Below are 23,501 nucleotides of genomic sequence, written 5' to 3' on the forward strand. Positions count from 1 at the left end.
GGAATACAAACGAGATGTTGAGTGATGCAATACACCGCGAAGCAGCAGTAGGAATTTTTTCGAGAGGACCTATTCATGAAGGCAATAAGAATAGTAATGATTCGAATATACCTGCACAACGTGGGCTCAAGAGCCAATTCAACGGGCTAGAAAAACTATATGAACGTGACACTCGAGAATGGTGGGAGGCCACCTCACTCCAAAATTCTGTGGATGTTGGACGTATCCCCAGAGGAATAAGTATATATATGGTACTGGTTTATGAAAACCTGGATCCGCAATTGTTCGAAGAATGGGTCGCTTATACTACAGATTCATCAAACAGGAATGCTAAAAATCCTCATCAAGTTTACTTGGAGCGATAGAGAAAAATGCTTGAAAGGAATATCAGAGCTAGAACTTTTAATTTCCAGCGACCCAGATAAGAAAACACAGGATGAAATAAGAGAGATTATGAGGAAAAGTTTAACAACGTATGAAGAAAAAAATTAAACAGCGAAAACACACAAAATTCAACCGAGATGATTGAGATTGCAAGCAGGGACGTGTGCTAACCTTCGGACGCAAGTTTGTTGCCCGAGACGTGCATTAAAGAATATTCTCACAAGAAAAGTGATAGAAAATAAAGAGACATCAGAGTCGGTTATTACGACGGATGCAGAACAATCTGGAGAAGAAGGGAATGACCCGCAAAGACAATGACAAGGTCAATCTTGTTTTCACGAGGAATTCCAACTGCTCCGACAGTCATGGCAAAGTGGGGGATGAGGCAAACCACCGAACTGAAAAACCCAGGAAAGAAACGAAAATTGAGGAGAGGAGGCTACAACAAGCAAAGGAGTAGCCTCACAAACGAGAAGCATAAGGGGAACCAAAGAATTCCCATAGATGAAGAACTTAGAATCATCAATCTGACCTCTCGAGTTCTAACAAAAGTAGAAGAATCTGTGCTGAAAAAGGGATTGTCATTCTGTCCCTCTAAGAACTTGGGAGTTTACACAAACACGCATTGATTTATTCCAAATGACCAGAAAATTAAAACTGTATAAATTCTTTAAACTAAGATGATTAGGTCAGCAACATCCAGCCATCAATGAGACTGCTATCACAGACACACTCACTGGTCCCAACTTAGAAATTCTAACAGTCTTGGATAACCTTGATGAAGCCACACAGAGTGAAACAAATCTGGGAGAACTTTCACAAGTTGAAAAAATGGGCTTAAGACAAAGGAGTATCAACAGTAAATTTAAAGTTAAATCCACATTTGTACCAACAACAGCCCTGGATGCTATTGACATTTTTGAAGAAGCAGTGAAAGCTGATCTAATAAAATTGAGACAGAAGAACTCCAAAAATATAAAATTTAATTTAAGCAAAGTTCAATTAACAGCATTCAAAAGAATCCAGAGTGATTCAACAATTATCTACAAACCATCAGATAAAGGTGGTAATACTGTTTTGATGACCAAGGACTATTACTGCCAGGAAGCGGTGAGACAACTTTCAGACACTAACTGTTACTGTCCAATAAACAAGCAACGATATAATGACAGTATTATTTTCTACCATGAGATGATTCAAAGATGGTATGAAAAGGGTATGTTGGACAATGAAGAGATAGAATTCTTAAAGTGTCCGGATCCTACGACCCCCACTTTCTACCATCTTCCCAAAATACATAAGAACAGTTCAGTTCCTCCTGGACGTCCAATAATTTCTTCTAAAGGAAGCCTCATGGAGTGTCTGTCAGTATACATTGACAGTTTTCTTTTTGAGTTAGTATTCAGGACACAAAAGACTTTATTAGAACTATCTCTGGCACCATGTGGGAACCAGATATGCTGATTATAGTGCTTGACATCAGCAGTTTATACATGAGCATATCCCATGAACATGGCCTGGCAGTGACACAGTATTTTGTGAAAGGAAGATCTTTAAAGTACTGTGAACACAATGTTATGCTGCTTGAGTTCATGAATTTCTGTCTGATTAACTACATATTTTTGTTTCAGCTGCAACTTTATTGACAGATACAGGGCATGGCCATGGGCACCTGCTTTGCCCCCAGCTACGTGAACTTGTTTGTGGGTTGGTGGGAGAAGCAGGTGCCTGGTGGGACACCAACAAGGCATGGGTGGCATGTGTAGTTGGTTGGTACAGGCACATAGATGACCTTTTTATTTTATGGAAGGGTCCACAAAATAAAGCAGAACAATATATTAAGGCCCTTAATCAAAACAAGCTCAATCTTCACTTTAGTGGTGAAATCAGTTCAGTTGAAGTGAATTTCCTAGATCTAAGGATCTTTGTAGCTGATGGCCAAATCTGTACCACATTATATCGAAAACCAACTGCTGGTAATTCAGTACTGGAAGCTCATAACAATCAACCCGCATCCTCTGAAATGTAGTATCCCTTATGGAGAATTGCTGTGTTTAAAAAGGAACTGCACCAGGTATGAATATTATAAAAGGGAAGTTGCAGGTGCCTTAGACAGATTCAGAACAAGAGGATATACTATTTTTTTTAAACAAGCTCCAGAAAGAGCATCTAAAATATCCTGCAATGTTTTGCTTAGAGATAAAATTCCCAAAGATGAAAAATCTAATTAATTTAGGTTCATCACAACATTTTCTTGTGACGCAGGATCAGTCAACAAAATCTTAAGGCGTCACTGGAACATTTTGAAAACAGATATGGTGATTGGGACTTTCCTAAGGTCACCTATAGGAAAAGTCGTTTGATCAATGACATCATTGTCCAAAGTCACCTGTCCTCAATAGCATTAAATCCCAAAATAAATGAGATCACAGGATTTTTTCCATGCACACAGTGCAAAGCATGTAAGAATAGAAGAAAGGTGCTCAATTACACAGCACCAGGATGCAACAAGCCTTAAAAGAGGAATTAGCGGTACATTTAGGCTGAGAATAGCTGTATGATTGGAACCAATGACTGTATATGTGGGACCACATTATTCTGCACAAAACTGAATAATTCGATGAATTTTGATAACTTAAATGAAGGCCTGTTATGAAATAGAAAGGATTTTCCAAACTGATATCTCAGAATGTATTGTAATTGCTGTCGCAAAATTCTTACACTGGATGTGGGCAATTCGGAGGAGAAAGTTACGCCACAACTAAAATGGTTTCATCTAAATTCTGTGTATAATTAATTCTGTGATGCCAACCGACTTCTGACCTCGGACCTTTTTAAACTTAATTTATTGTATAGGCTTTTATACCTTGTTTTTAAGATTAACTATTACTTACGGTATGGAGTAACTTGTAGACTAATTTCCTTGGTAGCAATGCCTTGTAACTGATGTACTGTTTATGACTCTTTTTTTTAATATGTATAGTTTTTTAATGCATTGTCTTTTATGATATGTTTATCAAAATAACGACTTCATTGAATTTGAATTTGAAGAAGAAATTTAAATAGCAGACTGTGTGGAGAATTATGATCTCTCATACAGAGCTTGATTATGAATAGTGATTCATGATGGATGGAATCCGAGTCGCTCATTTTGAAGACAGTTATGATATTTCTTAAGACTGATAGGCTCTACTTTGTGCTTGTAAAAATAATGAAAAATTATGAAAATAAAATTTATCGAATCATTAGAAAGAGAATCAAAAAGACTTGCCGGCTGGCATCAGCATGCAATAGAAGGATTTAACTAAGTCAATGTGGACTGGGACACTCGTTGTATGTTCTCACTCTTTTATCAAAAAAATGTTTTCCTCCTCTTCTTTCTTTCCATTTTGAGTGTAGATATCTATGGGATAGGGTATATGAATTGTCATAATGAACAAAGCTCTAAAGCTCATTCAGAGCGTGATCGTGCAACCCGTTACTCATGTTGAATGCACCATATTGATATATGACAGTTGGTGAGATAAGACGGTAATATAAGTTGAGTAGGATCTCTTCGATTGATGAATTTAAGAAAAGATAAATTATGTTACAATATGTTTGTTATAAAAAAGAGTGTAATACTGAACATTTAAACATGGCGGCTACTATTTTGTGCAATCCCTCTTTGCAAATATTGTCCTTTTTCTCTGACTATGCAGCAATAGGAAATGACGCGTGATGTTCATTTAAAACGTGGTCAAACTGCAATTCACTGAATGTTGACAAAGTTTGTTGTTTTAGAAACCCGATAATAAAAAGGGGTTTTTCACCTCACTCGTGAGTGTTGTCTCTTCATTTATTTTGAGTTTGGAGCTGGATATATTCATATATATGTGTGTGTGTGTTTATGTTGATTCTTTCTTTTACTGGGGGGTACACCCTTCCCTTTTTTTCTGACGATAGTTTTATATATATATAGTATTCTACAAACAAGACTATAGTTGCACACACAGAAGTCCAATCAGGTGCAAAAAGCTCAAAATGAATTTAAATAAATGTAGTTTACACAACACTAATGTGTTTTTGATGGCAAATGGTCTTGTTCACAGCAATACAATTCCTTTCTCAGTTTTTAGTAAATACACCTCGAGAACTGAATCCCCTCTACAAAAGTGTTAAGCATTCTGGATTATGCGGTGAAAGCGGTAAAGTATATGACGGTTGCTCTCAGTTATATTTAATCAAATATTGTAGTCTATTTTTCTGATTAAAATATCTTCTGATTTATTCCAAACAATAGCGTTTTTCCAATTATCCATTTATATTTCTTTTGCTGTTGTCCATTTGAGGCTAGGTATCTTTTCTGCATACATACAATTAGTGATATTCGTATGTCTGCTAGCCACAGGTTTATAGAGCACAAATGGCATAATTCAGCGTTACTATGGTAGGCATTCTGGGATTAGAAGTCTATATGTGAATGACTATTAAAAGCAAAAAAAAGGTGATTGCACATAATTTGTCACATTGCCTACAATTTGAGCATCTTTTTTAACCATCACAGGTTTGTATGATGAATGTGAGATTTAATACAGCAGAAATATATACTGCTATTTACATCCCCTGGGTTTGTTGGCATATATTCTTTACATTGTTTTTCCCTTCTGGTTGGGTATTGTCATGATCGCTATTTAAGTGTCCAGCACCATCCCCTTTTTTAGGTCTCGCAGAGCTGCATTGCAGCGCATGCCTGCTGCTCGCCAAGTGAGGCTTTTTGTGATCAATTCACTTTCAGAAGTGGAGTGTAGGCTCTGCCCCCTGTTTCTATTGGCTTTTGTCATCCTTTATGGTAAATGGTGCAGTGTGATTGGATATCGTTTTTTTTGTTACTGCCCTTTCCCCTTTTGGGATGGCCCATTTGTACTGGCCCACGCAACAGCGGGTGCAGATGGAGGGGCCGGATCCAAGCCCCAACTTAATTTTTAAACAAAACGCTGCACCAAGGTGGATTGCTGCTTAATTACATTTTGAATAATTCAAACTCCGTAGTGCAGTGTTTTGTTTAAAAAATAAATAGAATAGAACAAATATATACATATATATACATATATATATATATATATATATATATATATATATACACACCCCACACACATATGTATAATGTTTAATATCATCACTGTGTGTTTATAGTAAGTTGAGAGTTTACATGGGAGCAATTTTTGATTAGCAAACACAAGGAGATGAAGGGCAGAGTGCTGAAACTTTTCAGACACTCACCCCCAGTCACAGATCTGGGTTGAATCCATCATCGTTCTTTAGCTCACTTTGCCACCCCAGTTCAGACCCAGCTATTTGCAAATTAGTCTTGAACCTGTGCCTCACAGGAACAGTCCAGTCTGAACTGCCAAGCCAGGTCTTCCCTGGACCGTAAACAAGCTTCCTGGCACCGGTTTCGGGGTAACACCCCTCATCAGCCAGGCTAGCTTGAATCCAGTGGCAAAGTGAGCAAGGGATCCATGTCTGGGCATACCTTGCAAAATTAGGGTGTACATAGCAAACACAAGGAGATGATGGACGGAGTGCTGAAACTTTTCAGACACTCACCCCCAGTCACAGATCTGTGTTTAATCCATCATCGTTCTTTAGCTCACTACGCCACCCCAGTTCAGACCCAGCTATATGCAAATCAGTGTTGACCCTGTACCTCATGGGAACAGTGCAGCCCAAACTGCCAAGCCAGGTCTTCCCTGAGCCAGAAACAAGCATCCTGAGACCGGTTCAGGGGTAACACCCCTCATCACCCTGGCTAGCTTGAATCCAGTGGCAAAGTGAGCAAGGGACTCGCATCTGGGTATACAGTTCCAACTTAGAGCGAACATAGCAAACACAAAGAGATGATGGAAGGAGCGCTGAAACTTTTCAGACACTCACCCCCAGTCAGAAATCTGTGTTGAATCCATCATCGTTCTTTTACTCACTTTGCCACCCCAGTTCAGACCCAGCTATATGCAAATCAGTCTTGACCCTCTACCTCATTGAAACAGTCCAGCCCGAACTGCCAAGCCAAGTCTTCCCTGGACTAGAAACAAGCATCCTGGGACCGGTTTTGGGGTAACACCCCTCATCAGCCAGGCTAGCTTGAATACAGTGGAAAAGTGAGCAAGGGACCCACATCTGGGCATACCCTGCCAAGTTAGGGTGAACATAGGAAACACAAGGAGATTGTGGGCGGAGCACTGAAACTTTTCAGACACTCACCCCTAGTCACAGATCTGGGTTACATCCATCATTGTTCTTTAGCTCAAATCGCCACCCCAGTTCATCCCTGCTATATGCAAACCAGTCTTGACCCTGTGCCTCATGGGAACAGGCAGCCAGAACTGCCAAGCCAGGTCCTCCCTGGACCAGAAACAAGCATCCTGGGACCTCTTTCTGGGTAACACCCCTCATCAGCCAGGCTTGCTTGAATCCAGTGGCAAAGTGAGCAGTTGACCACACATCTGGGCATACCCTGCCAACTTAGGGCAAACATAGCAAACAAAAGGAGATGATGGATGTAACGCTGAAACATTTTATGGTTTGCTAATAACTTTGGTGCCATTTGATGAATCTGCACAAAACCTTCCCAAAAAGTTAATTTACTTTAGTATTTCATAGAAAGTATTGCGCTGATAGGTCAAGAGTAAATCAATAAAAAGGGGTTTCCCAAATGCTGATTTCCCCTATTAATTTCCATAGGAAACCGCTCTTTCTTATAAAAAAAATGACTGAATAGAATTGCACTAAAAATATGCTTATAAAGAGATGCTCAGATTGGGCTTTGAGCAGTTGAGAAATGAGGAACATCTGCTCGATTGGATTGCAGGAGTCCTGTAGTGCCAATTTTGTTTTAAAAATATAACCCTCTGATTGGCTGAAGGAGCCTTTTTTCCTATTGCCCATTTTGGTACCATGAGGTCAGTCACAGCCCGCGGTATTGAGTGATCTGATTGGCTGGTAACAACATGGATCAGAATGTTGTGCTCACCATTACAGAACTTGGGGACTTAGTCCCATTGTCCTGAATATATTTTGCCAATAGGGTATAGTAGCGCGGGACACCCTTGCCCCCCCGGCCTCCTATGAGGTTCTGCAAAGCTCCTACAGGATACGCTGCTCTAGGTTTGCCACCATGGTACCCCTTCCGTGAGGAAGCATACATGAGGCCGCAGTGCCAGGAGAGTGAATTGTTTGTGGCTGGTACCTTGGAACCCAATGAAAACACAATGTGGTGGTGGGTGGCTCTATCAAAAGGTTGGACATCTACTTTTAAGTTTTACATGTTCTAGTAGTATTTGTTTTTCACTTCTGTGAGGCCAACCCATCCCATATGATCACATTGGATGTTCCTTATTTCATTTGATAAGCTGTCATTTTCAATTGACAGCAGGTAGCTATGTCATGTTTTGTATCCTTAGAATTTGAATGAAAAACCATATTTAATAGTAAAGTCAGGTTTTGTTCAACATTTCAAAAACACCACTATCAGAAAGTTGGTTGTTTTCTGCCATTCATCTGCCCTAAGCCTTTTTGGGCGTGCAGCCTGTCCTGGGTCACATAACTGGGTGTAATTGACAGTAAGACTTTCTGAATTCCCCCCAGACAGTCATTCACTATAGGAATCAGGTGTGCCTGAATGGGCTATCTGCTGATAGGATGGGGGGTGGGGAAGCTAAGCACAGCCGCACTTGCAACTAAATAGGGAGTTCTCTGACTTTACACAAATGACCTAATACCTCCACATTGTCACTGCAGCCAGCTTGGATCCAGGGAGTCAGGAAATTCCATGTAATTGAAAGAAGCCATTGTCCAGAAGCTTCTCCTATCTTCTAGAAGGGGGGCACCAGGTTATAAAATTAAGACCTCAGGCACCACCTCTTCAGTTCACTCCTGGACCTGCCAAAGGACTTTCAGAGGACTGCCTGCTGCTCTGACCTGCTGTGCTGTCTGCAAGACTGCTTTGCTGTACCTGGAGGATTTTCTTTGCTGCCTGGAGCCTACTTTGAACACTCAGAAGCTAGCCCTGCTGTTGAGCCCTGCATCTTCACCTGAACACAGGAATACTTGAGTGACTCCAAGAGCTAGTTTGCTGGCCTTCTGTTCAGAGCCACAGGGAGACAACAGGCTCCCACCATCTTGAACCTGTACCTGGACCCAGCCTGAGTGAGTCCTAAACCTCAAAGTGGTGTCCCACCAGTTCAGGACCATTGTTTGTGGTGCTAAAGGTGCTCAAATGGCCACATCCCAAAACTGAGGACAGAAAACTGCTCAGAGAACCAGGAGGAGAGCGGGACCAACCTGATAGACTATCCGCCTGAGGTGTATTGCCAGTCGGAATGACTTTGCATCTTCTCTTGCTATCTTGTTCTCCAAAGCAGCAAATCCTGTACAGCGGCCTAGTGGAACTGTCTTCAGCCCTCTGTCTGCTGGATATTTTTGACTTCCAAAAGAGAGACTGAGTCTGAACATAGAAATCTTCACTGGGCTTTGACCCAAGGCTCCCTGACTACGCGCTCCCTCTTAGGGCACAGCCTACAATTTCGCCCCCTTAAGTTCACCATCTCCGACCATTTTTTTCAAAATATCTTCTAAGTCTAAAGGTGAGTGCTGACCAAGCCCAGTCCACATTTTATATCCAGACCTCGCTCCATCATGGTTGGCCATATTTTTGCAACCCACTCTCATGCAACCAGATGTCTATGTTTGGCCCTATGATCTGTTTGGCATTAGTTTTTAATAAAATATTTACAAATTCATAACTCTGGTTCTACTGATTGAATTTTTGTCATTTTGGTGTCAAAGAATATATTAATATTTATTTTATATGTCTAAATTGTTGTGGAATTTCTCTTCTATTGTGTTTTCACTTTATTACTGTTTATATGCTGAATCAATACATTACACATTGTACACATTGTAAAGCTTGAATACATTTTGTACCAAACTACCCAGGGTTAAGCACAGATTATTTTAGTGACTTTTTGTGGTTCACCCTACAAGGGATTATTGCTGTTGCTTGACCAAAGCTCACACCCCGGTCAACCAACAACCCAATTTCATACATTATCATTAAAAAAAGTAATTGAAAAAAACTAAGTTTTAGGGGATGTTACAATTTGATTTGAACTCAGACTCAACTATAACTTACACAATTGTAATACACACACACATATATTACATGGTTAAATCTTCCTATTGAATGCTTCTCAGTGGTTTCAAAGGTTATAATTCACAGAAAAGTGGTCTAATGCTGAATTATTTCAGTAATTTACAGTGTTCATTTCATTTGCAGGACATTTAGCTTCCCTAAACAAATAAAACAGTTAAGCACAGCATTTGTCTTTCTTTCAATGACAGTGTTGCTCTTAGACTATTAATCAGACCACCTGACAAGCTCACCCTTGGAGGCACATCCTTGATGAAAGCTTCAGTGAAGGTATCCTCTCAGTGTATGAAAATATACATTGTAAATGCAGAGTTCTGTCAGCAAAACGTTACACTGGCCTATATTTCCCTTTATTTTCTTTCTTAACATATGTGTTATTAAACATACTCTATAGTGTCAATGTACTATAAAAAATAATAAAGCACAACATGCAAAGTTTGTTTTTAATTTATTACAATACACTCTAAATTTAAAACACAATTTATAATAATGCACATTGTTGCCTAAAGTAAATTTTAAGTATTAGCACATTATTTCTTATAAAACACATATTTCTCAAAACTTTGACAGACATATCTGCAGTTTCAGTCAAATGGTGAACATGAAATGGATGATGTTCAAATGCTCTAAATCATTCCAAAGATTACTAAAGTCATTCAATAAATCATGTAACATGTAATATGGCCCCATATAACCATTACAGGTTCAGGTTTCAATTATAAACCCCTCTACCCTTGAGCTCATGTTTTGTCAATGTCATCAGAACACCTCAAAGCCAATATACGCCCATCTTACACAGTTACCCTGTATGTATTAACTATAAATGGCATGGTTGAGCATTCCTCACAGTAATATTGTCACGTCTTTCCAAGCTAATTTTACAGAAAAAATGTCTAACTGTGAAATGTTTCCTCTGATTCACAGTGCTGAATTAATTTGCAGGATATTACCTTCCCATAATAGATACAAAAGCAAAAAGGATGCTTATCACAGTATTTGTGTTTCTTTCTACGCTGGTGAACAAAAGCACTTTCACAATGACAGTGCTGCACTCAGGGCATTAATCAGCACACATGCCAAGCTCAACCTTGAAGGCTCAGCATCTACCATTGACTCCAATCCAATTTATGAAAATAAATATTGACATCAAAGATCCAAGTCATGAAAAAGATATGAAGCACACTTTATTTTCTTTCTTTGTATATGTCTTCTTAATCCTATTCTTTAGTGTCAATGTACTGTAAAAGAAATGTACATTTCAGAATGTATGCTTTTCAATTTTCTTACAATACACTTTGTACAAAAAATGATTTAGAATAATACACATTAGTGCATAAAATGAATAAAAAATATTAGCATATTATCTCCAACAAAATCACACGCATTTTTCAAAATATTCACTGGCATATTTGAAGCTTTAGGGAAACAATGAATACTAAACATGCTCAAATGATCCGACTCCTTCTTCAGAATAATAAATCCATTATTAAATCATGTAATATAAAAAATACATAATGAATAACGTGTAATATTGTCGGTCCGGTATAACCGTCTTGAGGTTCACAAGATAATAATCAACCATTTCTCCTTTGGCCTCATGGTTTGTAACAGCCACCACAGTCGCTAGATGGCAGTATAGTTCCATATTACACAGTTACCCATTATATAATCTCTCTATATTACATGGTTCAGATTTCTTATTGAAAGTTTACCAGTGTTTCAAAGCTCATATTTTGCACAAATGGAGGTTTAATTGTTAACTATTGCCCGTGATTCACAGAGCTGAATTCATTTGCAGAATGTTTAGCTTCCCTAAATAAACAAGAAAGTTAAATGTATGTTTATCACAACATTTGTCTTTCATTCAATGCTGATTATAAAACCACTTTCTCTATGACAGTGATGCTCTCAGAGCATTAAGCAGAACACCTAAAAAGCTCACCTTTGAAGGCCCATCCTTGATGCAAGCATTTTTCATTTAATTTTATCCACTGTGTGAAAATAAAAGTTGTAAACGCAGAATTCTGTGAGCAAAAAGTTACACCATCCACCATTACAGTTTATTTTCTTTCTTTATATATGTCTTGTTAAACCTACACTTTAGTGTACTGTATTACAAAAAACAGCATATTTTAGACTGCTTGTTTTCAATTGCCTTAAAATGTGCTTTACATTTAAAATGTGACTTTTAATAATGTACATTGTTGCAAAAAGTATTTTAATTACTAGCACAATACCTCCAGCAATAATGCACATTTCTTAAAACATTGATAGCCATATCTGCAGTCTCCGCAAACAATGATATCAAATGGATGTCTCTAAAATGCACAATTCTTTCTAAAGACTACTAAAATGAATGAATTAGTCATGAAGTATAAAACATACTTTACGAGTAATGTTTGATATGAATGTTTCCACAATCTATCAATGGCAATAAACACCCATATTACACAGCTACATTGGAAAACACACCTGAATTGGTGGATCTTTTATATCCTGGATGCCTTGTACTCACTTGCGTGGTAGTGAAATACAACTATGAATCTCTCCTTTGTGAGGTGTTTGATGAGCTTTGTGCACTCGGAATTGACCCTTTACAGATTTTCCTTCATTATTTATAGGCAAATGTTAATCTTCCACATCTTGGCCCATTCTCCTGATGCTTCTAGACATTCAGCGATTTTGAATTCCCTGTACCCCTTCATCCTGAGTCACAAATACTTGTGCTGTCAGAGCCAGCTGGAAAATGGTCCAGATTATTTTTGAAACATCAACAAGTATAGCATTTATAGATTAAGTAATGTATACACCAAGTCAAATTATCCAGAGAATTCTACAAGGTGCCTGCAAGTCACTAGTTTGGCTTCAACACATATATATTTCACCATTCCATAACTTATTATAACTTATTGCAAAACTGTTCTAGCTAACCAGTCTCATAATTACAAAAAAGGGTCTTCAAGCCTTCTGAAATGGGAAGAGCAATTAGTCCTAAATTGTCCATTCAACAAGGTGTTTGGTTGGGTGCTGTATGGGCATCTAACAGCTTTGGCCTTCTTCGTAGGAGGTTGCACCACAATATTCTACCACCTAATCCTAGCAGATCTCACCAGATATTATATCTCTTCTTTGGGTATGCTTGGGCTATTTGATTCATTAATATGTGAACAAGCTTACTGACCTTGAACTAAAACTAGCTTATACCAGTGAGCAGAGCATGATTGCTGGGTTCTTACTCTATTGAAATAAATTTTTGAGGATGTTAATGATGATGATGATAATGATGAAAGTGATAATGGAAGTGGCCTTCAATGCAGAATTAGAGATACAGTACAGTGGGACTTTGAGGGAAGCCAGAGCCTACTGTAACATTCCATTTTTGCTCAATGCAGGCACCCCTTCTTCTACACCTTACAAAGTTGTTTAGATGGGGGGTTGTTCTGTTCCTCTTCTCAACCTGGATTTACATTTAATTGATATCTTTGTAGGAGCTAATCTCTGACCTATTCCATAAAGGAAATTTGTTGAAGATCAGATGATGAATGTTCACAAACCAATGTGGCGTTGGGCATTCACAAACTCACAAGGCTAACCATGCCTTGTATCACCCAGTTCCCACCACTTGTTTTGGAATTACAACCTTGTACACCCTCGGTACCAATTTAGGAATGCCTGTCAGCCATTTTTAAACCCATTTCCATCTGTGGACATGTATTTATGACAGAAAGGCCCTTTTGTAAATTGGGCCTATGGTTTGGACAACTAAGGAGCCTTAATTTACCACTATAGTTTCAACATGACACCGTTCATTGTATATTCAAATTATGTACATTTTGCTATTTGTCCTTTTTGGCATAAATACATCTTTCACATAACATTAAAGTATAGTGATTTATGTAACACATTAATTCCGGATAGATATTTGAATTTTTAATTCAATTGAGATTATTGTCTTGCAATGTACAACGACTCAGGCTCCCACCACCATAAGCCTTCACTAATCATCCGGAGCTACTAGGAGAGTCAAACTCTCTTGAAAAGTTAGCCAAATATCTTTTGCAGACTGAGTACCTAGTGTTTGGTTGTGAGACACTGTTGTATTTTCACCTTTTGGTATTGATAAGCTGTCCGTCACACTGATTGTGTTTGGTGAAATGGATGACAATCATCATGATTCTTGTATTGCTTGAAATGAAAGGCTAGCACACACTGGCTTAGCAAATGTTTGTTGGTGTGCCAGTGCTCATATTAAAGCTATTTCCATATGTAAGTTCAGCCAATTCAAGCAAATACTGCAAACTTACTCGTTTGAAATGACTGCAGAACTACTTTTAGCAACCACAAAACATGGTGCTTTACTTATAACAAGATTTTCACACACAAATTCCAGGCAGGGCGGTGAAGTGAAATTTCCCTAAAAGTTCGGAACACCCACGAATGTACTTAACAAACAAATATTTAGCTTGGTCTATTTGGACCATGGAGGTAGTTACATATTTAGCACCATCTTTTGGCAAAACTAAATCCCTTTCCAGAATGTTCTTGGGATACAATCAGTTTAAAATCTGGTGGGATGTTGGGGGAGTGCGTTTCTCTTGAGGAAAAAGGTTTTCCTAGTGGAAAACAAAAGAGTCATGCAATATATGTCCACATGAACAATTGTACACACATGGAGAACTGCATTCACTGCGATATACATTGAAATAAAAAAATAGTTCCATGAGTAGTCCTGGCAACTGTTGCAGAATTTCAGTAATGTTCGTAGAAGCCTTAGCAAATTCAAAACATCATACTTTTACACCAAAATGAAGGAGAAATATGGATTAATACTCACATTTATTTTTAGGCGTTACTATAATTGAACATATGGCAAGCTGGTGTGCTGGTAGGAGGTATGCTTAATGACCTTGTTGGGCTGAAAATCATTATATTTACTGGGGTAAAGGCACATGGTAATTTCTGCTCACTGCTGTTGTATGACTGCTGGTTTTGTTCTTGAGTGACTGCTCATGTTTGTAATGTAATGTAACTAGTACTTGTAAAGTGCAAATGGATACCTGAAAGGTGTCCTGGCACTATAGTAGAGAACTAGCAGCCCGTCCCGACCTTGTCCGGGTGCAACAGGCTTTCCCGGCCCCCGCCCGCCCTGACATTGTGCAGGAGCCCGGGCCCCCGCCCGGCCTGTCCCCCGCCTGCCCCGACCCCCGCCTGCCCCGACCCCTGCCTGCCCCGACATGGGTCCCCTTACCTGAGCCGCCGCTCCTCCCGCCTGTCCGCTGCTCGCACCGCTGCTGGCCTGTCCGCTGCTCCTCACGTCACCGCTCCTCCCCCGCGCCTTGTCCGCTGCTCCTCGTAGCGCTCCTGGACGCCGCTCCTCCTCGCTCTCCTGACGTGAGCACGCACGTCGCGGCCGGCGCTACTTCAGAGGGACTACTTTTTTTTTTACTTTAAATTTTTTAAATAACGTTTTTTTTAATTTATATAGCCTATAACCATCTACACACCCTGACGATTCCAACGGTGTATCGGGTGTGTGGATTGGCGCTGTAGTTCCAGAGTTTACCCGCCTCAAAGGCTGAAAGTTCTTCCTTTATTATAGTAGTATAGATTTACACTACAGAAGAATTATTTTGTGAACAGTCGGGGTTTGAAGGCTTTGTGAAATGGTAATAGCTGTTGTTGCTCATGCAAAGAGAGAGGTAAAGAGTTCCAAATTCTGCTGTTATGAATGAAAAAGCATGGCTCCCCTACATGGGTGCAATGAAATCAACAGATGACCTCAGTTTACTAGTTGTAAAATAATAGTAAACATTCTTCTTAAGATAGAGAGTTCCTCTGGCATGGAAGGCACGAAGTTCCGTGCATCATGTTCAACCAAATACACACATGGTAGTTGAGCTTCATATGAGTATACATAGATGAGTGTCCTGGACATCCCATTGTGTACAGCATTAAACAGTCACATATTGAGATTAAAAAAACACATTAATGAAGTATGCAGTGGACTTGAGTGAGTCTTTGTTCATTTCCAAAATGTTTGATACCCAAAGTCCACAACCAGTATCTGATGCATGACAGAGAGTAACTTCTGGTGATGTTGCCACCAATGATGAATCATACTGAAAGTGTTGCTCTTTGGAAATAATTCCCGAATAGACTACACACACACAAATGGTTTGTAGCACTGCTGGCCAATCAACTTGATCAGTTGTTATGTGTGACTTTGTATTTCATGCACTCTTTTTAGCTGTGTCATCCTGTTCTGTGCCATGGCCACTAGACTTCTTATGACTTGTGGAGTTGCAAAATAAGAATTGATTCTTGGCTCAAGTTCAAAGTCAAAATCAAGATCATAATCAAAAAGCTGACTCGTAATTTTCCATGGATGGCTAAGAATTCCAAATTGAAGTCAACTTCTGCAACAAAATCTTTTTTTTTAGACTGTGTTTTAATCATTTCTGAAAATAAACACAAAGAAACTTACAGAGCAAGCATATAGCTTCACACATATCAACCCAGTGAGTACAAAATAAATATTCTTACAGACATGGACTCACTTTACCCACAGGTGACACAACTGTAAAGCATTACATACAATAAATAGAGAATATGTGAAATAAACAAAGTCAACGAGAAAACACATTCAAGAAGCAATACAATATTTTCGCACTTAGCTGACATAAACTCAGCAAAGGTAACATCAATCAGTACATTCATCCCTCAGTGTCAGATCTGTTCTCATCACTCAAGTCCCCATCCTCATTTAATCTCCAAAGCAATTGCGCCAGATCAGTACCACCTCCTCCGCCCCCAGTCAGTGAGCGAATGTCTCGTATGTTATTCCTCTGACACCCCCATTCCAACAGGTACCTTACCAATTGAGAAACCAGCGGAACTTTAGTGCCCAGCCACCAATGGCCATGCAATGCTTCCCCAGGAGAAGGGCCAGCTGTGCAAGTTTGTAGGGAATGTTACCCAGTAAGCAAGTGAGCGGCGTTAGTGGGGTCACCATTTCAGTGCCTTCCTCAAGATGTGGCATCATCTGCCCCCAGGAGGACTGGACCCTGGCACATTCCTAAGCCAGATGGAGAAAGGAAGCCCCGTCCTCCCCACAGCACGCAGACCTAGCTCCCCTAGTATCTGCAACAAAAATCTTACAATTTCTTGTACTCCCTTGAACTGACTTGATGGCAACTGCTCAATTGCCTCTGATGCCTTAGAATGGTTAAGGTACACCACTCTGCTAAGCTGTCATCATCACCATACCCATACAAAGGTGCATGTACATTTGGACTTATTCTTGTTGGTGATGCCGCTGTGTAAGTATATTGACTTACAAAGTAAACACCTAGGTACAGTTTAACTGTGTGTGTTGAAGGGAGTACATCATTTCAGGGATACAGATTATGAGGAAACAAAACATGTGTAGAGGAAAAATGTGTAGGTGAATTGGGTGTGAGCGAGATAAAATTAAAACCAGAGGCCACGGCCTCCTGGCGTACAGTATGATGAAAGATCGAATGAGTTACACAGCCTTCATACTACAGGCATTCTACCATCACACATTAATGTGACATTAATTGTAAAGGAGGATATTGAGCTTTTTTTTTAAAGTAGCAAATGGATAGACTTTAAATGAGATGGCATTTCGTACCCTCACTGTGTAGCAGGAGAAGGCTTGGGCCCTTACTACTAGTGGCTTGAGTAGTATCCCCATGTAGGATTTGGCTCTTGCTATTCCACAATGCCTGCAGTTTCCAGGCTAGGAATTTCCATGTCAAAAAACACTGTATGTGGGAATCTGAAACAACAGAGCTGGATCCTATTGCAGTGATTTAATTGTATCCTGGCATGCGAATGCAGAAATATTGAGTGGTCACAATATCTTGATCAAGATATCAAAAACCAAAAATGTAGTGCACAGAGGAAGACATGGATTTACTCTTCTTGGCGCCACGGCTACATACCCTGAAGACATATATATATATGTATATATGGTGGCTAACCAATACTCAGGTTGCCATTCCACTCCCATGATAATTCTTAAAAAGTCACCAGTGTCTTTGATGAAAGAGCTGAGAGTCGGTACTATCGGAGCCAAAAAGTAATCTACATAAGAAGCTACATTTTCGCACAAGGATCCACAACTGGATATTATTGGGCGTGCAGGTGGTTTGATCAAAGTCTTGTGTATTTTCGGAAGCAAATAGATTGTTGGTATTATGGGATGTATGACTACCAGATAGTTTTTTTTCTTCCTTGCTTAGTAGGCCATTCTCTTGCCATGATTCAATGCGTTTATGTAGTTTGTTGGTCATATCTAAGGTTGGATTGTGCTCCAGTAATTTAGAGTTGGTTGCGTTGTTTAGCTGACGGTAGGCTTCTTCCAAATAATCAGTTTTGTTTTGGATCACGATATTTCCCCCTTTGTCCGCTGGCTTTATTTCTATCACTGCATTTGACTGAAGACTTTTTAATGCAATGCGTTCCTTTTTAGTTACATTTTCTCTTTTGTTGATGGTATTTTTCATTGTCTCCAGTTCTGCCACAACCAGATCATGAAAGACATCTATGCGGTTGCCCGGGTATAGAACAGGACAAAATTTCGATTTGTTCTTTAAATTTGTTTTCGGATGTGCACCCACCATATGACCCATCTGAGAAATCGTTTGAGTGTTGGTTAGTTCTGTTTGCTCGACTTGATGAGATAGTTCATAACCAATTTGTAGACTAGTAGCATCCGCTACTACGAAGTTTTCTGGTTCCTTGTCTGGAACAGACTCAATTGCTGTGGTGCATTGTTCTCCACGTTTATTCCTTGAAAAGAATTTTTTAAGTTTAAGTTTTCGAACATACTTGTATATGTCAATTCTGGTTTCAACTTCATCCTGATGTTTATCAGGGCAGAAAGTCAGGCCCTTTCTCAGTAAGGTCTCTTCTGTTGATGTTAATTTGTGGTCAGATAGGTTGATTATTAACTTGGGGTCAGGTTTGATTGCCCTGTTTATTTTTTTAATGTCCTGTTGCGAAGAGGATATCTTTGATTTCCTGCCTCTCCGGGTTTTCCTCCTTGGGTAGGGTTTGTCACTTGTCCCCTTCCACCTCCTCTCACTCTTATGTTGCCACGTCCTCTTCCCCTTGTTTTTGGGGTCTGTTGGTCTTTGTAGAGGATCTCCATCTCCTCTAAAAAAGTCAGTCTTTTAGAACCCGCTTTGGTTTGTTCTCCCTCACTTGCTTCTGACTCAGTTTCGCTGACAGTAGTGTCATATTGGCAATTTGATGATCCCGCCTGATGTTGTTGTTTGAGCGTTTCAAAGCGTTTAGCAAACGTGAAGATGGTACCATTTTCAAAGTCTGATTCGTCACGTTTAAACTTGCGTTGTTTTCTCTCTTGGATTTCATTATCATGTCTATCTAGGTTTTTGTCCATGTTTTGGCGTAGGTTTTTGATAGTTTCTTCACTTTCACCTTGTGCTTGAATTTGGTCTTCAAGTTCTTTTATCTTTGCATGTAGAGTATCTACATCTTTTTTGGCATGTTTCAAGATAATTAAGATCATTCTTCGTGAAAGGTCCATATTGTTCTGTCCCCACTCTTCCAGCATTTCTGAGCTGGTGTCTGGATGGTTTGGTAAAGTGAAGATACGTAGCCCTCTTGGGACTAATCCTAGTTCAGTATATTTTTCTAAGGTTATTATTTCCCAACTTTTAGAGATTTCTTTTCTTTGCAATTTCTCAAATTGTTGAAATAACTGCTTCGTTGTTAGTTTGACATTTGTATTTGCCGTGTCTTTGGCAGCTGATAAATTGGATCCAGTTGCGTTTTTAGTAAACATGCTTTCAGCTTTCTCTAGGCGTTTTGCTGTTCGTTGTTCCATTGCTTTGAAGAGGTGTGTTGGTTCCAAGTGTGTTCAATTAGTTGGTGTTCAAATGAAATAGATACGTTAGTGACTTGCGTGACACGTGTTTGTTTGTGGGGGTGTTTGCCATATTTCTTGTGCAGAACAAGTCTGTTCACACCTATTGCAGAAAACTAGATCAACTCGAAGTAAGTGATATTTGATTCCCATTCAGAAACAGAAAAAAAGTACGCTTTAGTGGTTCAAAGGCGTACGTTATTAATCACTCGCTACAGCATTATACACGCATCGGCAATGAAATCTGTATTTTCCCGTCGTTTCACTTACCTGGGAGTCTCCCGTCGCTGGTGGTGCCCTCCGACACTTCCAGTCGGCGCTCGACCGGTGGAATGACAGATTGCTTTTGCTCGCGTGTCGATTGTCGTTCATGCTTAGGGATCCGCCCGCAGGAGAAACAAAATACGGCAACTGCTCGAGTCCGTTCAAAGCCGCTGTGGTTTCAAAGGCTTTCCGAGGGCGAGGCACATTTCCTGTATTTTTCTTGAGCACGGCAATAATGCTGGGCTCTCTCTCATAAACCAAATATTGTACTAGCAAATGTCCCAAGATCTGAGGAGCAACTATAGTGGCTGGTGCTGGCGGCAAGGTTCAGGACACCCTCGCAAACAATGTTTTCAGCAAAGACCCTTCAAAAGAGAAGACGCCGCACACTACTTCGATTGTAGATCTTTAGTTTATTTTCTGTAGGTTCCCCACCTACGCGTTTCGGACAAGAACTATCCCTGATCACGGTTACAAACAAATGTCCATCATTTGTGTTCACCTTAAGTAACTGATGATACCACATGGCTGTTAGGATGCATTGTGGGCTCAGTAGTTTTGGGTTTTAAATTTCTCCAAGCAGTGCGCTGTGATTTGCCAGAGCGCGGCATTTTCGCGGCACGCTTCGAACTATGTAAGTGTATTGTAGTAATAATTTACAATTGCGCATAATGTATATCAACATATCGTTGTATCTCAACATTATTATGTCTTCGCATAGTCAAAGGCGCAATTTGCTCGTAGATTACACAATACACTTACATAGTTCGAAGCGTGCCGCGAAAATGCCGCGCTCCGGCAAATCACAGCGCACTGTTTGGAGAAATTTCAAACCCAAAACTACTGAGCCCACAATGCATCCTAACAGCCATGTGGTGTCATCAGTTACTTAAGGTGAACACAAATGATGGACATATGTTTGTAACCGTGATCAGGGACAGTTCTTGTCCGAAACGCATAGGTGGGGAACCTACAGAAAATAAACTAAAGATCTACAATCGAAGTAGTGTGCGGCGTCTTCTCTTTTGAAGGGTCTTTGCTGAAAACATTGTTTGCGAGGGTGTCCTGAACCTTGCCGCCAGCACCAGCCACTATAGTTGCTCCTCTCATCTTGGGACATTTGCTAGTACAATATTTGGCTTATGAGAGAGAGCCCAGCATTATCGTCGTGCTCAAGAAAAATACAGGAAATGTGCCTCGCCCTCGGAAAGCCTTTGAAACGACAGCGGCTTTGAACGGACTCGAGCAGTTGCTGTATTTTGTTTCTCCTGCGGGCGGATCCCTAAGCACGAACGACAATCGACACGCGAGCAAAAGCAATCTGTCATTCCACCGGTCGAGCGCCGAGTGGAAGTGTCGGAGGGCACCACCAGCGACGGGAGACTCCCGGGTAAGTGAAATGACGGGAAAATACAGATTTCATTGCCGATGCATGTATAATGCTGTAGCGAGTGATTAATAACGTACGCCTTTGAACCACTAAAGCATACTTTTTTTCTGTTTCTGAATGGGAATCAGATATCACTTACTTCGAGTTGATCTAGTTTTCTGCAATAGGTGTGAACAGACTTGTTCTGCACAAGAAATCTGGCAAACACCCCCACAAACAAACACGTGTCACGCAAGTCACTAACGTATCTATTTCATTTGAACACCAACTAATTGAACACACTTGGAACCAACACACCTCTTCAAAACAATGGAACAACGAACAGCAAAACGCTAAGAGAAAGCTGAAAGCATGTTTACTAAAAACGCGACTGGATCCAATTTATCAGCTGCCAAAGACACGGCAAATACAAATGTCAAACTAACAACTAAGCAGTTATTTCAACAATTAGAGAAATTGCAAAGAAAAGAAATCTCTAAAAGTTGGGAAATAATAACCTTAGAAAAATATACTGAACTAGGATTAGTCCCAAGAGGGCTACGTATCTTCACTTTACCAAACCATCCAGACACCAGCTCAGAAATGCTGGAAGAGTGGGGACAGAACAATATGGACTGTTCACGAAGAATGAGCTTAATTATCTTGAAACATGCCAAAAAAGATGTAGATACTCTACATGCAAAGATAAAAGAACTTGAAGACCAAATTCAAGCACAAGGTGAAAGTGAAGAAACTATCAAAAACCTACACCAAAACATGGACAAAAACCTAGATAGACATGATAATGAAATCCAAGAGAGAAAACAACGCAAGTTTAAACGTGACGAATCAGACTTTGAAAATGGTACCATCTTCACGTTTGCTAAACGCTTTGAAACGCTCAAACAACAACATTAGGCGGGACCATCAAATTGCCAATATGACACTACTGTCAGCGAAACTGAGTCAGAAGCAAGTGAGGGAGAACAAACCAAAGCGGGATCTAAAAGACTGACTTTTTTAGAGGAGATGGAGATCCTCTACAAAGACCAACAGACCCCAAAAACAAGGGGAAGAGGACGTGGCAACATAAGAGTGAGAGGAGGTGGAAGGGGACAAGTGACAAACCCTACCCAAGGAGGAAAACCCGGAGAGGCAGGAAATCAAAGATATCCTCTTCGCAACAGGACATTAAAAAAATAAACAGGGCAATCAAACCTGACCCCAAGTTAATAATCAACCTATCTGACCACAAATTAACATCAACAGAAGAGACCTTACTGAGAAAGGGCCTGACTTTCTGCCCTGATAAACATCAGGATGAAGTTGAAACCAGAATTGACATATACAAGTATGTTCGAAAACTTCAACTTAAAAAATTCTTTTCAAGGAATAAACGTGGAGAAAAATCCACCACAGCAATTGAGTCTGTTCCAGACAAGGAACCAAAAAACTTCGTAGTAGCGGATGCTACTAGTCTACAAATTGCTTATGAACTATCTCATCAAGTCGAGCAAACAGAACTAACCAACACTCAAACGATTTCTCAGATGGGTCATATGGTGGGTGCACATCCGAAAACAAATTTAAAGAACAAATCGAAATTTTGTCCTGTTCTATACCCGGGCAACCGCATAGATGTCTTTCATGATCTGGTTGTGGCAGAACTGGAGACAATGAAAAATACCATCAACAAAAGAGAAAATGTAACTAAAAAGGAACGCATTGCATTAAAAAGTCTTCAGTCAAATGCAGTGATAGAAATAAAGCCAGTGGACAAAGGGGGAAATATCGTGATCCAAAACTAAACTGATTATTTGGAAGAAGGCTACCGTCAGCTAAGCAACGCAACCAACTATAAATTACTGGAGCACAATCCAACCTTAGATATGACCAACAAACTACATAAACGCATTGAATCATGGCAAGAGAATGGCCTACTAAGCAAGGAAGATAAAAACTATCTGGTAGTCATACATCCCATAATGCCAACAATCTATTTTCTTCCGAAAATACACAAGACTTTGATCAAACCACCTGCACGCCCAATAATATCCAGTTGTGGATCCTTGTGCGAAAATGTAGCTTCTTATGTAGATTACTTTTTGGCTCCGATAGTACCGACTCTCAGCTCTTTCATCAAAGACACTGGGGACTTTTTAAGAATTATCATGGGAGTGGAATGGCAACCTGAGTATTGGTTAGCCACCATAGACGTTGTATCGTTGTATACTTCAATCCAACATGGCATAGGGTTGACTGCAACAACATACTTCCTCAATCAAAGACCAATATCAGAACTACGTCATAGAAACATGCTACCAGACATGATCACCTTTTGTCTTGAAAATAATGTCTTCACCTTTGACAAGAACATC

Source organism: Lissotriton helveticus, chromosome 11 (genome assembly GCF_964261635.1).
Source record: "Lissotriton helveticus chromosome 11, aLisHel1.1, whole genome shotgun sequence".
Lineage (NCBI taxonomy): Eukaryota > Metazoa > Chordata > Amphibia > Caudata > Salamandridae > Lissotriton > Lissotriton helveticus.